This window comes from Vidua chalybeata, chromosome 3 (genome assembly GCF_026979565.1).
Source record: "Vidua chalybeata isolate OUT-0048 chromosome 3, bVidCha1 merged haplotype, whole genome shotgun sequence".
NCBI classification, from domain to species: Eukaryota; Metazoa; Chordata; class Aves; order Passeriformes; family Viduidae; genus Vidua; species Vidua chalybeata.
Genome location: NC_071532.1, coordinates 31293076 through 31305749, shown reverse-complemented (window position 1 = coordinate 31305749; position 12674 = coordinate 31293076).

The window sequence follows — 12674 nt, the reverse complement described above, 5'->3', positions numbered from 1 at the left end:
TGTAACACGCTGAAATTCTTCACAGGAAAGTGTTTTGCCAACATGTTGGGAAAATGTTGTTGGTCCACAGCTGACTATGGCTTTCTTTATTACCGAAACATGTTTAAAGCAGCAGATAAAAGCAGATTATTTCATTCCACAGAACTCAAGATTCTCAGAACTCAGAAGATTTCATTCCACAGAACTTCAAGAGGTTCTGAAAGAGCAAAACTAGGAAACATATTCAGGAGAAGAGGAAAATTTAGTAAGTTGTTATCCCAGGATTTTATTTTGAGAAAACAGTATTGCAATCCTCCTATGGATGGTTATGGAGCTAGTTCTCTCTATCTCTCAGCAACTCCAGGGAAATCAATAGCTGTCAGAAAATGCCCTTTGCCATCTGTCATTACAGGTTATTCATAAACCTGATGCAATGTTGAGGAAGAGTCTGGGCAATCAGATGACTAAATGCCTGGTGCCTTGAATAGAAATATTAAATCATAATTAAAACTGTCAGCCATAAACGCATAAATACAAACACACTCATAGAATTTTTTTTCTCATTTTCATTTCCAGATCACTGAAAAACTATTGAGCTGACAAAGATATATACCACTGATTGATTATTCATGCCCATCAATGTCTTCATTTCTCTGGGCTGGAAGGCTTGAGCTGAAAGCAGCACCATGAATAATTTTTATATTCATAGAGCAAACTGTGTATTTGTAATCCAGTAAAAGGTTGCTGCTGCTGGCATAGATCATCCACAGGGAAAGGGAAGGATCCAAGGGTATCTTGTGTTTATTATCCACACATTTGCCTCAGCTCTGGTCCCTCTCCCCCACAGTACTCAGCGGAGCCGATGGACAGGAAAGTTCACCTTAAGAGTAACTGGGAGACACCAGCAACGTTTCTCATGCAAGGTGATGCTAAATAAACACCCACACACGTTCCCTCAGCCAGAAACACTCGTGCATGCACAGGGCAGCACCAATGGCCTCATCCTGCTCCCCTCTCTGGACCATCAGGAGGAAGGTCCATTAGTGGAAAATACAAACATGCACACACATCACGGCCCCAGCAGCTGGCCCTTGGATCTTTTCAGCCCCATTTCCCCCCCCACAGAGAAACAGACCTACAAAGTGGTGTCAGTCAGCCCCAGACCCTGGGCTCTCATTGGGAGCTGGCTTGGACCTCCTGGTCCCTGCAGTAGCCACCCTGTGGTGCTGATCTCTCCAGTACACGACCCAGACTCACAACCACCTCATTGCCTGGCTCCCAAGCCCCTTGTCCTGCTTGCCACTGGTCCTGCTTGATAGTTGCTGGTGATCACACCTGGCACATGCACCCAGGCAGCAGCTATGGACCCCCATCCCTTCCTCTGTGGACACAGACAGTGGGCCCCTGCTGTGACCCACGGTCCCCACCTCAGCTGCTGGCACTGAAACGCACACACACAAACACAGAACAGAGTGCCCTCCCTCAGGACAATAGCCAGAAATGGAGTTTGGTGTCTGTAGTGTGTCATACCCTCCCAGGCAATATCCTCTGAGTTATCTGGGTTTCCCCCATCTGCCATGGTGCTTCTGTGCTTCGTTGTGCCATAGATATGAGCCTGGGATCACATACCCTAACACAAGCTGTTTAAAAAACCCCAAAAGTTAATTATGATTGATGCATTGAGTAAATTCTTATTAGATAGTTAATGATTTATAACTGCTTCCTCTAGAAGATGTATACAAAGGTCACTTTCTGAGATACAGTTATTTTTATGTAGAAATCTTCTCACTGATATTACAGGTATATTCTTAAAGGATTTCACCATTTGAAACCATAGAAAGGACAAGGAAAGGGGGGTTTTAATATCAGGAAGTAATCCTTGAATTAGCACAACAAACCAGTTCTGCATAAAACCACCCAGTGAGGGAATGATCAGGGACTACTTTTCTCATCTCCCAGGAACATTGAGTGTTTATTTAATCTCTTTTGCTGACAATTTTTTAGTTAAATCCTGTCTGGGTCACCTCTTTTCCAGTCTTGATAATTACTATGGGCATTTCTAATATAAATTACATCCTAAATTGTTGAATGCAAAGTCAAACTGTTGGTCTAATTAAGGAGCTTCAGACTCACAAAACATTAATTAATCATGAAGTATTTGGGCAGCGTGTGCCTATGTTCATGCTCAAAATAAAGCAGCTAGAACATCTTTCCTTGGTAGTTGTGCTTTTTAGACAATTCATTATAATGATACTAGTTCCTGAGTGCAAAAGGCATTGTTTTCCTAGCAACTTTGCCCAAACAAAACCAAAAAAATACACCAAAGTGCTCTGCAGCATCACATTCCAATTCCCAAGAGCCAGCAGGAGAGCAGCTTTGTTAGGTTGGAGTGCTTTGTTCCTCACCCACTGCACGGCTTCACACACACACACACACGTGATGTCAAACACAGCAGGACCTGCCCTCTTCCCCTCCCTCAGCAGAATAACAACTCTCATCTCCCTGCAATCCTGGGAATATAGCAATTCTTTGCTCTGGCTGCATCATAGCACCCTGAAAGTACAAATTTCTCCAGTGACTAAGGGCTGTCTCGTTAGCCTCCAGTAACATACACCAGAAAAAGCAAAATGTATGAGAAAATTTATTAACTATTATGCTTGGGAAAAAAAAAAAAAAAGATTGGGTATGAAAAACTGCCTCTAGGCTAAGTTAAGCAGAAAAGCATGAGGGTCTTTTTGGCATTAGAAATAGAAAAGTAAATTTTCTAGGCTTGACCTGGACACATTTAACAAAGCCACAGTGGTAACTGGAGAAGAATACAGGAGATGTGGTCAACCTGAAAGTGATGAAACTGAAGTTGTACCTAATTTTGTCATTTACTGTTGTTATTCATTGAAAATGATAGGTTTCTCATCCAAAATCTCACCCTTATTTTATTGTGATTTTGCTCACAAAGAAGAAAATATATTACTGTAACTATGCAATTAATCTTCATTAAAGACTATTAAAGTGATTCAATAGCATGTTTTTCTTTGAAAAACAGGAAAGTTGAATGCAAGCTATAACAAATGATTTGTTTTATGAGCACTAGTTGGACAGAGACCACATTAATTAAAACAATGCAGAGGCCTGTACTCACATCTCATATATAAGTTGGTTTTAGTCAACTGAAATTGATACCTCAGTGCAGTCCAGTGCCAATTAAAATATGAACATGAACATGAACATGTATAGCAGTTGCAGGGATGTGGCAGCCTCTGTGCTGCCGTGTGTTAATGAATTCTAAGAACAAAGGTTAATTTTACTTGAAGGATCCTTTGTAGTTAAGAGAGAATGTATCATATGAAACCCATAAAATATGCCAGACCACTGTGAAAGCACTGTACTTCTCACAGACATCACTAATTCTAATCAGCCCTTTTCCCATCAAACAGCTTGTGATAACAAACAGCACCAAATGCAGAGGAAGGAAGTGCAGACCTGGACTTAGGAACAGGACAAGGGGGAATGTTTTTAAACTGAAAGAAGGTAGATTCAGGTGAGATATTAGGATGACATTCTTTGCTGTGAGGGTGGTGAGGCACTGGAAAAGGTTTCCTAGAGAAGTTGTGGCTGCCCCATCCCTGGAAGTGTTCAAGGCCAGGCTGGATGGGGTTTTGAGGAAAAAGTGCTCTTGCCGATGGCAGGGGTGTTAGAACTGAATGATCTTAAAGGTCCATTCCAATAAAAACCATTCTGTGATTAATATTAAGAAACAGTTTTTATGACAAATAACCATTATGTAAAACTAATTTAAATTAGTTGATGTGTCAGGATACATTTTGCTAGTAAAAGAAAAAAAGGGAGTTTTATCAAGCCATATAAACATCATCAGTTGATAGTTTGCATTTTGTGTTGGGGAAAAAAGATATCAAAACTGTAAGAAGAATAAAACAATTCTAAGTCAGTCTGGGGAAAAAGAACTATAATATGCAAAAGGTAAATTAATTCTTTTAAAGAAAAATGTTGGCTCAACACTGCCTCTAGGGACATAATTCTGGATTTTTAACAAAAGGGAAATCTAGACTCTTAAGGCCTCTCCTCAAGAAGGTAAGAAATGGTAGCATCTAGTAGTCACTGATGCATAGAAGCACAAACCTTTCAAAGAAGTGACCACTTTCACTGCTGAGTCCCTTCAATTCTTTATGTAAAATTCAGGCTATGTTGAAGTTAATGAACACAAAAATAAAGGGAGAAAAAAAGAAAAGTCAAAAAAAACCCCCAGAGGCCCAAGTCTGAGCAGTGGCAGAGCTGAGCCTCATTTGGTTCTCTGAACTTTTCTTCTGCCCCAAACTTCCATCTACAGATCTTTCTCAAGCAGGGAAAGAACTTGTGAGGTGCTTGTGCCTGCACGATTTCTATACATCCTCCGAGGTGTTAAACCTGAAATCAGAACTACAATCCCCTAAGGCTGGAAATCCTGATCATTTTGGTACTGTTGAAGATATTCAGATGCTCTGCACCAGCAGCTGTATGATTGCCTCCATAAATAGCTAATCAGACCCGTTACACTTAATAAAAACAAGTCAAAGTTTAAGTCACTGTGGAATAATCAGCCCTTGGCTTCAATGCATGAATGAATTTGAAAGGAGCACGCTGTTACAATAAAAATAACAGATTTAGCTACTAGCTGGTTTTTCCAGGGAAGAAAGCATGACGGAGAAGTTTGGACCAAGAATTTTTGATGGATTAAAAGAACAACTTTGGGTCTTATCTTCAATGTCATGTAATGTGGGATTTATAAGCAAATTTAATTAAATAACAGATACAGATTGATCAAACTTCAGTCATGACAGCAACAAGCTCCTGCAGTGCTTATAATTATCATTTATTCTGTGCCATGCACAGGTCTGATTAGAAATTGAAATGAGCAAGCTCTAGTTCAGCACTCATCACGATTATTTCGCTCCTATGCTCTGAATAATTGCAATCTTCCCATTCTCCACGCTTGGAATTGTGTTTTCTTGGAACTCAGATGAGCAGTGAGAAACATATAATGGACAGATAGAACAGATTTATTTATCATTTCAAATTCCCCTGGCTACCTGTCTGTCCTTCTCCATTGTCAAGTGGATTTTTGCCTCTCTCCCATCAATTCATTTTGCCTGATTACCTGCCTGCTTCTCTCCCCACCTTTACTCTTTCCTCCTGATCCCAGAGCATAGATGCTGCATAAATGCCTTTATCACCAGGTCCTTCTAGTTCAGTAAGACAATATGAGGACCCACCAAATATTTGAGTTCTACTCAGCTACCGTGGTAATACATAAGTGCGACAGCAGCTCTTGGAAGCAGCAACTGCTGACCCTTGCCAGGCAACTCTCAATTCCACTTAGGCAGCTTTACATGCCAAGAAATAAGTCACAGTCTGTTGCACACGTTGGTTTGTGCACAGATTTTGCCATTCACACAAGTGTTCTATCTAACAGTCAACTCCCTGTATACATCACTGTACAGCTGCTTTTAGGCATCCACTTAATGTAGACCACAAATTTAAATTCCATTTCGTATGTGGTATTTCTAAATAATAAAAAAAAACCCAGCAAAGTCTGATGTTTTGTTAAACATGTTTCCTCTTATTTGATTTACATTATAATAAAGCTGTCAATGTTGGTGCAGCACTTAAAAGGTTTCCTGATCCCTCCCCCTCCTGGAAGCCTCAGTCTGGAATACGAAGCACAGCATTTGCATTAGTATTCACTGTCTGCACGGCAACATTGACCTTGTGCCTCAAGTGGTTTTAATATTTTAGAGACATGAGGATTAAACTCCATGGGAACACAGAATGGAATGGTGGCAGGGCAAGAAGTGATGAATTAAAAATGGTAAAAAAAAGAGAATGTCCTATGTGATCAGATATCTAAATTAAAGTAATTTCACTGTCAAAACAATCAGTTAACTATGCAAGTAATTAGGCAAATAATGTCATTATTCTTTAAATCTCTCTGAGAATGTTTGATGTGCTTGGTGGATAGCTGAGAGTGATAGAATGATAGTGATAGCTCAGGGGGTAGCTGATGGCTTTGTTTAGTTCCTCCCCTACCTGCTGTTTAATGTCCAGCGTGCCAAATGTCAGCACTTCTTGGGATGAGGGACCTGGACCATCACAGTCCTCAAGCAGGCAGCAAATATCTCATCAGTAAGGTGGAATTTTTAAAGAAGTTGGAGGGACATACTTTGAAGTCCAGAATTTGTCCTTCACCCCTCTGACTTCTTGAATCTCCATCATGAAACAGGGATAAGACCCAATGTGTGGTGTCCAAGCTCTGGTAAAGCACCAACACAAGCTGGAAGGCCCTGGGATTCTGTGAAGTCATGTACAGCATGTGGTGTGTTCTGGTGCTTCAGGCCATTTTTAATATTTTAGTGGGTTTTAGCATGTTTTGTCAGGTTTATCAGAGCATCTCTAGCTTTTTTGTGTTTGGGGGGTCTTTTGTGCATGTGTGTTTTTTACCTTTTTTCCCATTTTTCAGTGGTTTTAGCAGTATAGCTTCTTCCTTTTGCCTTTCCCAAGCTTCTTAGAGGCAATAAAAACAGCAGGGAAATGAAACTGTCCTCTGGCTACATCAGGCTGATCATCAATTAACTCCTATGTGAAGCTGAGCCAGAGTATTTTCCCCAAGATACTACCAACGCAACAGAGAAAGATAAACATTTTCAATAACATCATATCTTATAAATTTATAAAAAGAAATTAATATTTGTTTGTTATTTTTCATCTCTTGTCTTTAGCAAGTGTTTATAAACCTTTCCCTCTTCAAATGACTGGAAGGAACTTGGAAACAAGAAAGCCGAATTAGGACCTAGGCAGAATATTCTCAAATTACAAATAACCAAATGAAGAGTTCAATCTCATTGTGAAACCAAAATTGTTTTGTCTGAGAACAGAGATATAAAATTGAGTTGTTTGGGATCCATCACAGCTTGGGCTCAGACAGTAAATTTAATGTAGAAAATTAAGAGTAATTCTACTCTTATAACTGTTTCAGAGAACAAGATAAGATAGTAAAAGTTTATAGATATTGCCTTTGAAATATTTGCTGCTATATGGAGATAGGAAGGGACTTGCAATTCCTCCAATAAATGAAATCCAAACCAAATCAACTTTAACTCAGTTTTGTTCTTTACCCCAGGATTTTAAAGAGCTCTGGAAATTCATGTGTTAGCACATCACTGGTGAGAATCACCCAGTCCCACCCTGGGAGCTGCTGTTCAATATTCAGAGAACAGAACTAGAACATCTCCTTATGGTCTTGTCAAGAGTTAAGCCAAACTTTCTGATATCATAATAAATAGACAGTATGTAATGTGTTTTTTGTTTTTAACTGCAATTTTTTTAGCTAGAAATATAATGGAATTGCTATACCACTGTGCAAGCCCAACTTGTCTAATAAATACTCCAAATGAAAATTAATGGATCTTTGATACACTATAAGAAATTGTTTCTGTAAGTCAGAACTCAACCTGCTGTGCTGCTGAGAGCAAAAAGTGCACTTTGGTAATTGAGATGACTGATCACTTGTCAGGCACCAATATTGGTTACGTGAGTTTTCATTCTCGGATCCTCCAGGGAATTGATTTCACCAACCCGAATGACAGGATTACAGGAGCACTATTTTACAGAGGGTCTTTGTCTCTCCCTTCACTTGATGAATGTGAATAAAACGAGGTAACTCTGAGAAAGCCAGCCAAGTATTATAACCCTGGGAGCCATCCTGCAGTCAGACCTGGAAAATTTCAATAGCCTGTGTCACAACCCATGTGTCTGTGGACTGCTCAGAGCACCAACAAAATGCACTGCAAGCAGTGGTTTTCTTGCAAGCAGGATCTGAGCAGATGAACTTGCTGGGCTATTATGCAAATAAGGACTTACAATTTCTTAAAAACAATGCCATCATTTTCACAGTGCCATTTTTAAGACTTCTGCTGCCAAGGCAGTTTTCATAAGAAGACATGCAATTTGTTAACCATTCAAAATCCTCTGAAGGGTACGCAGCACGTGTGAGCTGTGATAGTGTTCTTTCCTCTCTGGTATTCTCCATCTGGAAATTTCCTTATACATTACAAAGCAGGATGTTTTAACACTCAACCATATTTGAAGAGAGGGGAAAATCAGTGTTCTTAAGTGATGCCTCATTGACAATTAGTCACTAGGGGAATCAGAAATAAACTGAGGCTCCTCTGTCAAGTGTTTGAAATATTAAAGTATGCTGCCTCTCTTCATTAGAAAATGATTTCTTTTATTAGTGAAATGTGCTGCACTTGATGCATTCAAATTCTTTTACAAGCTATAGATAAACCTGACAATGTGGTGTCGAGACACTGTATTTTAATCTCCATGGCAGGGATGAAATAACAGCAGCATAGAAATTTTAGGCCAATTGGCCATCATTACATACTGAGCTTGTGTCAGAGTACAATAGTTCATCTGCTTCTCACATTTGCAGCAATGACACAAGCAATCTACCCCAAAAAAGGTTTGGTGGGGCTGTTCAGATGACCACCTACCCATAACACTGATTATTAAAACAAAGCAGCCTCCTTAGACTGGAGGAACAGAACTGGCTGTTTGGGAAGAACGGAAGTTTTGTTTTTGTCATACTGTCCTGCTTCCCTCCAAGGTTAATTTTCTTCATCCACTTCCCTCTCCTCTCCTCTCCTCTCCTCTCCATCTCCATCTCCATCTCCATCTCCATCTCCATCTCCATCTCCATCTCCATCTCCATCTCCTGGCTTGAGAAATTGGGATGAGCAATACTTCCATTTGGGGGTGTACTGATACTTGCAGAATCAGAGGCCAGAGCAAGGTATTTCAGTTTTAAAAGTAGCTGGTTTGGATTCCAAATCCAAGTAAGGAATTGGTCCAACTGGACCAATCTCAGTTCAATCTGCCCAGCTGGATATCTGCCCAACTGGCTATCAGAGTTGGAGAGCTTAGGGAAGGCTCCTGCATGACAGCTGCAATTTAAACATAGGAAAAAGAAAACCACACACAGTTGCATGTGAAGTAGAACAATGAATAACACTGAGAATACAAAAATGTTGTTCATATCATCCCAGCCAAAAATATATGCAGCTATGGCATCACAGAAAGTGAGATGAGGCATAGAAAAATAGGTGTAGAAGCACACAGAATTCTGGTATTGCTCACTATCAAAAGATATTGTTATTCATCACAGAATTTGATAATGAATATTGTAAAGGTGATACATCAGGACCTTCTGTCTTGCTGATCTCATAGCCAGATTACAAAGACCGACATTGTGAGAGTTTTCTGAACATTTTGGAGAAACTGCAGACTCAAAGTCAGGCTTAAAAGAGAACATAACACTTCCAGTATCATTTGGTCACCTCTTTCATCCACTATTGATGAAGAACTTTCCCTGCACATAAGGCCTTGTTAAGTCATCAGTGACTGAAACTGAAATATTCATATTTGGGTAGAATTGATAAATACCTGCCTGCCCTGAGAGGATTTAAGGAGTCTGTAGCCTCACCACCAAGCAGCAGAAAACTACTAAATGACCTGTATATCTTTGCTGCACCTCTCCAGTGTTGCTCCCTTTGATGTATTGCTGAACTGAACCACTGGAGAAACACAGCTAGAACTGGCAGAGTAGCCCATCATTTAACAGGGTAAGAGAGCTGATCTCAGCCTGGCCAGCATTCCCCCTTGGGAACCATTCCAGCAGCCAGAATCAGCAAGGCAGGATGGAGTCCAACCAAGAGCACATCACCCTCAGTCATTAGCAAGGACGTGGCAAAGCAGCTCTGCTGCGTTTGGGCTTTGCAGAGTACCAGTCTTTTGTAGATTGGTTGCTCTGTCTTTTTGAAAGGCTTGAAACACTGCAGCCGTGCAGATGTGCCTTAATTCCAGAGAGAAACTATGTCCAGAGTTTCTGCAAGTCATAAAGTTTCAGGGCAAACTTCTTTTAAAAGGACAAGTTATTTTTGTAGTCAACAATACTGGTGACTGCAAAGGTTGTGTTAAAAGTAAACAAATTCCCAGGTCTTTGAGTGCTCAGTAGTTCCGACTCTAGCCTCTAGCACAGCAAGGCACAAAAACAGGGTGACAAAACAAGAAATGACAAAAGTAATGTCCTCATTTGAGAACACACTCTTTATCTCTGATAAAATCTCTACCCCTATCTGCTGGAGATAGAAGTGTGTTTCATGGGTGTCAAAACATGTTGCAGAGAAAAAACAGAATCAAATAAAAAGAAGCATCATCAATTCATAATTGCTCCCAGTGCTCCAGGATAAGAGATTGTCTCTAGATACTACCAATAGATTTATTATATATATATTTTAAAAGATCTCTGTGGTCTGGCAGCTTTTATTGGGATTTCTCTGGAAAATATACTTGTAATATATGGTACATAAGTTTTCATTTACACCAGAAACACAGGGACAAGGCTTTCTAATCTGGTGATGTATCAGTGCTGGGCTGAGTGCTCATAGATAAAAAAAAAAGTAGATACAGTCATAGCAAATTACTTCTGAACTTCTTTGAAGCTTATAAAACTGCTATTACAATCCAAAGGAAGCGTGACAAGGTTCATCAAAGATTCATCACTTGTTGTTGTAGACTTCAAATGATGAATGAGAGAGGGTACATTAAAATTCTGTTGCTGCCACTACCACTTCAGGAAGCTTTTGGAGGATAAATACTGCTTCTACTTAAAGGCAACAGGTTTTGAAAGAATGAGTCACATTTTCCAATACAACTTAACAATCTTACTTAATAATTAAAATAAAGGGGCACTGGCTGCTCTCATAAGGCAAACACATGCTAGAAAATACAACAGATTCCTTCACAGATATTCAAAGCCAAAGCATTGCATGCTGCTGGCATTATGACAGTGCTCTGGGTGACAGGCAGGACTGATCAGCTTTTGTTTTCTCCTGTAGACCTTGCTAACTGCATCTATGTTTTCAAGGCCAAAGAGTCAGAGAAGGAGCACGTTCAGGGAATATCTTTGACATCCCTTGAGAAAAGGCTCTCAAATGACCTGAGGTGGCATGGCTTACAATGATCCCACAGCAGCAACTCTGAACCTGCCAGCAGCACTTGTCAAAAATGTATTCTAAATTAACATGCTAGAAACATAGCTTCCTTTTCTTGTTTAGTATAACCCCGTAAGTAATGTTACTGTTTGGACCTGCTTTATGTGGCAGATAAGAGACAAAGATAACAGAAGAGCATTTCTTTTGTTCATTATATTAACAGACAAGAATTTATTTAGCTTTTAGATGGCCTGTGTGGGTATGTGCATATCAAGGAGCACGTAATTAAATACTAAAGTATTTAAAAGCCTATAAACAGACAATAAAGGGGATATAAAACCCACTTTATATTCCTTTAGAGTTCATCTCATGCAATGTCTTAGACAATATAAACATGTATCAATATGTATTTAAAAAACCTGCTTCAGGGCTGAACTCGAGGATCTAGAATCAAAATGTTAGGTGGCAAAATTCAAGGGTGATATAATCTATAGTGGATGAAACAAGGGTTAAAACAGGCCAAATGCCCCCCAGCAACCTGCATGACCACACCATGAAAGGTTACACCAGTGCCTGTAAATGGGACATGTTTCCCACATGAACACAGCTCTGCTGCTCTGCAACCTACAAAAATTTATCATCCTTTTCCAGATTGAGGCAACTTCTATGTTGCTGATCTAGGCTAATAACAAATATGTGCTAATGCACATTTAAACATCAAGCTCCTCTACGAATGCGGCATTATTAATTTTCCAGGATGAAAGGATGCCTATCAAAATATGTAATTTCCATTTGTACCTAGTTACAACCAAACTAGGATAATTTTATTCTCAAATAAATATCCACAAGCAGATGAAGGATTTGGATTAGAGCCGGTGCCACCGTTTCAGTCTGAGCTTGCACTGGGTTTGTTTTAAACGCAGCACTGAAAGATGAGTGAAACAGGATCCAGTGTGTGATAGAGAATAAATGGACAAAGCCAAAATGAATTAAAAGGGTGCAAAATCCTGAAATGGGGAGCAGTTTTGATCACTATTCTTTACATTTTAGTGCTTTCTGGCAGCATCAAATTACAGCACACATGCATTCAGGGGCTGATGCACACTTCAGTTTGTCAGTAGGCCCTGAGGCACAGCACCAGCCCAGGTCACCACCCATCTTGGTGGCAGTGGAACAAATGCATTTTGACTAATCCCACTGAATTCCATTGTTTCCTCCCATGAGAAAAAGTATTCATTATTTAGGATTATAATACCTTCTAGATGTGTAATTCCCAATTCCAGCTGTGCAGTACCAGGCACTACTCAGAGAAAGAAATGCCTCCATCTCACAAGAGCTCGTAGAATGCAGAGAGAAATCCTGCTTTGCTTGTTCTACAAGACTTGTACTATGTATTACTTGTACTATTAATTGTTTGGTACTTTACATTACTATGCACAGGTGAGAGCCGTTCCATAAGACTGGATGATTTCTGTGTTATTTAAAATGTTTCCATAATCTTGGGGTTCTCTGTAAAAGTTGTTCTTTCCAGTCAGTATTTCACACTGATGATCAGTGGCTGCAAATCTGTTTAAAAAGACCAAAACTGTCGGAACAGTGGGACAGGCAAATTTCTTCAGGTCTGTCAGGAGACTGGTGACACTAGGGATA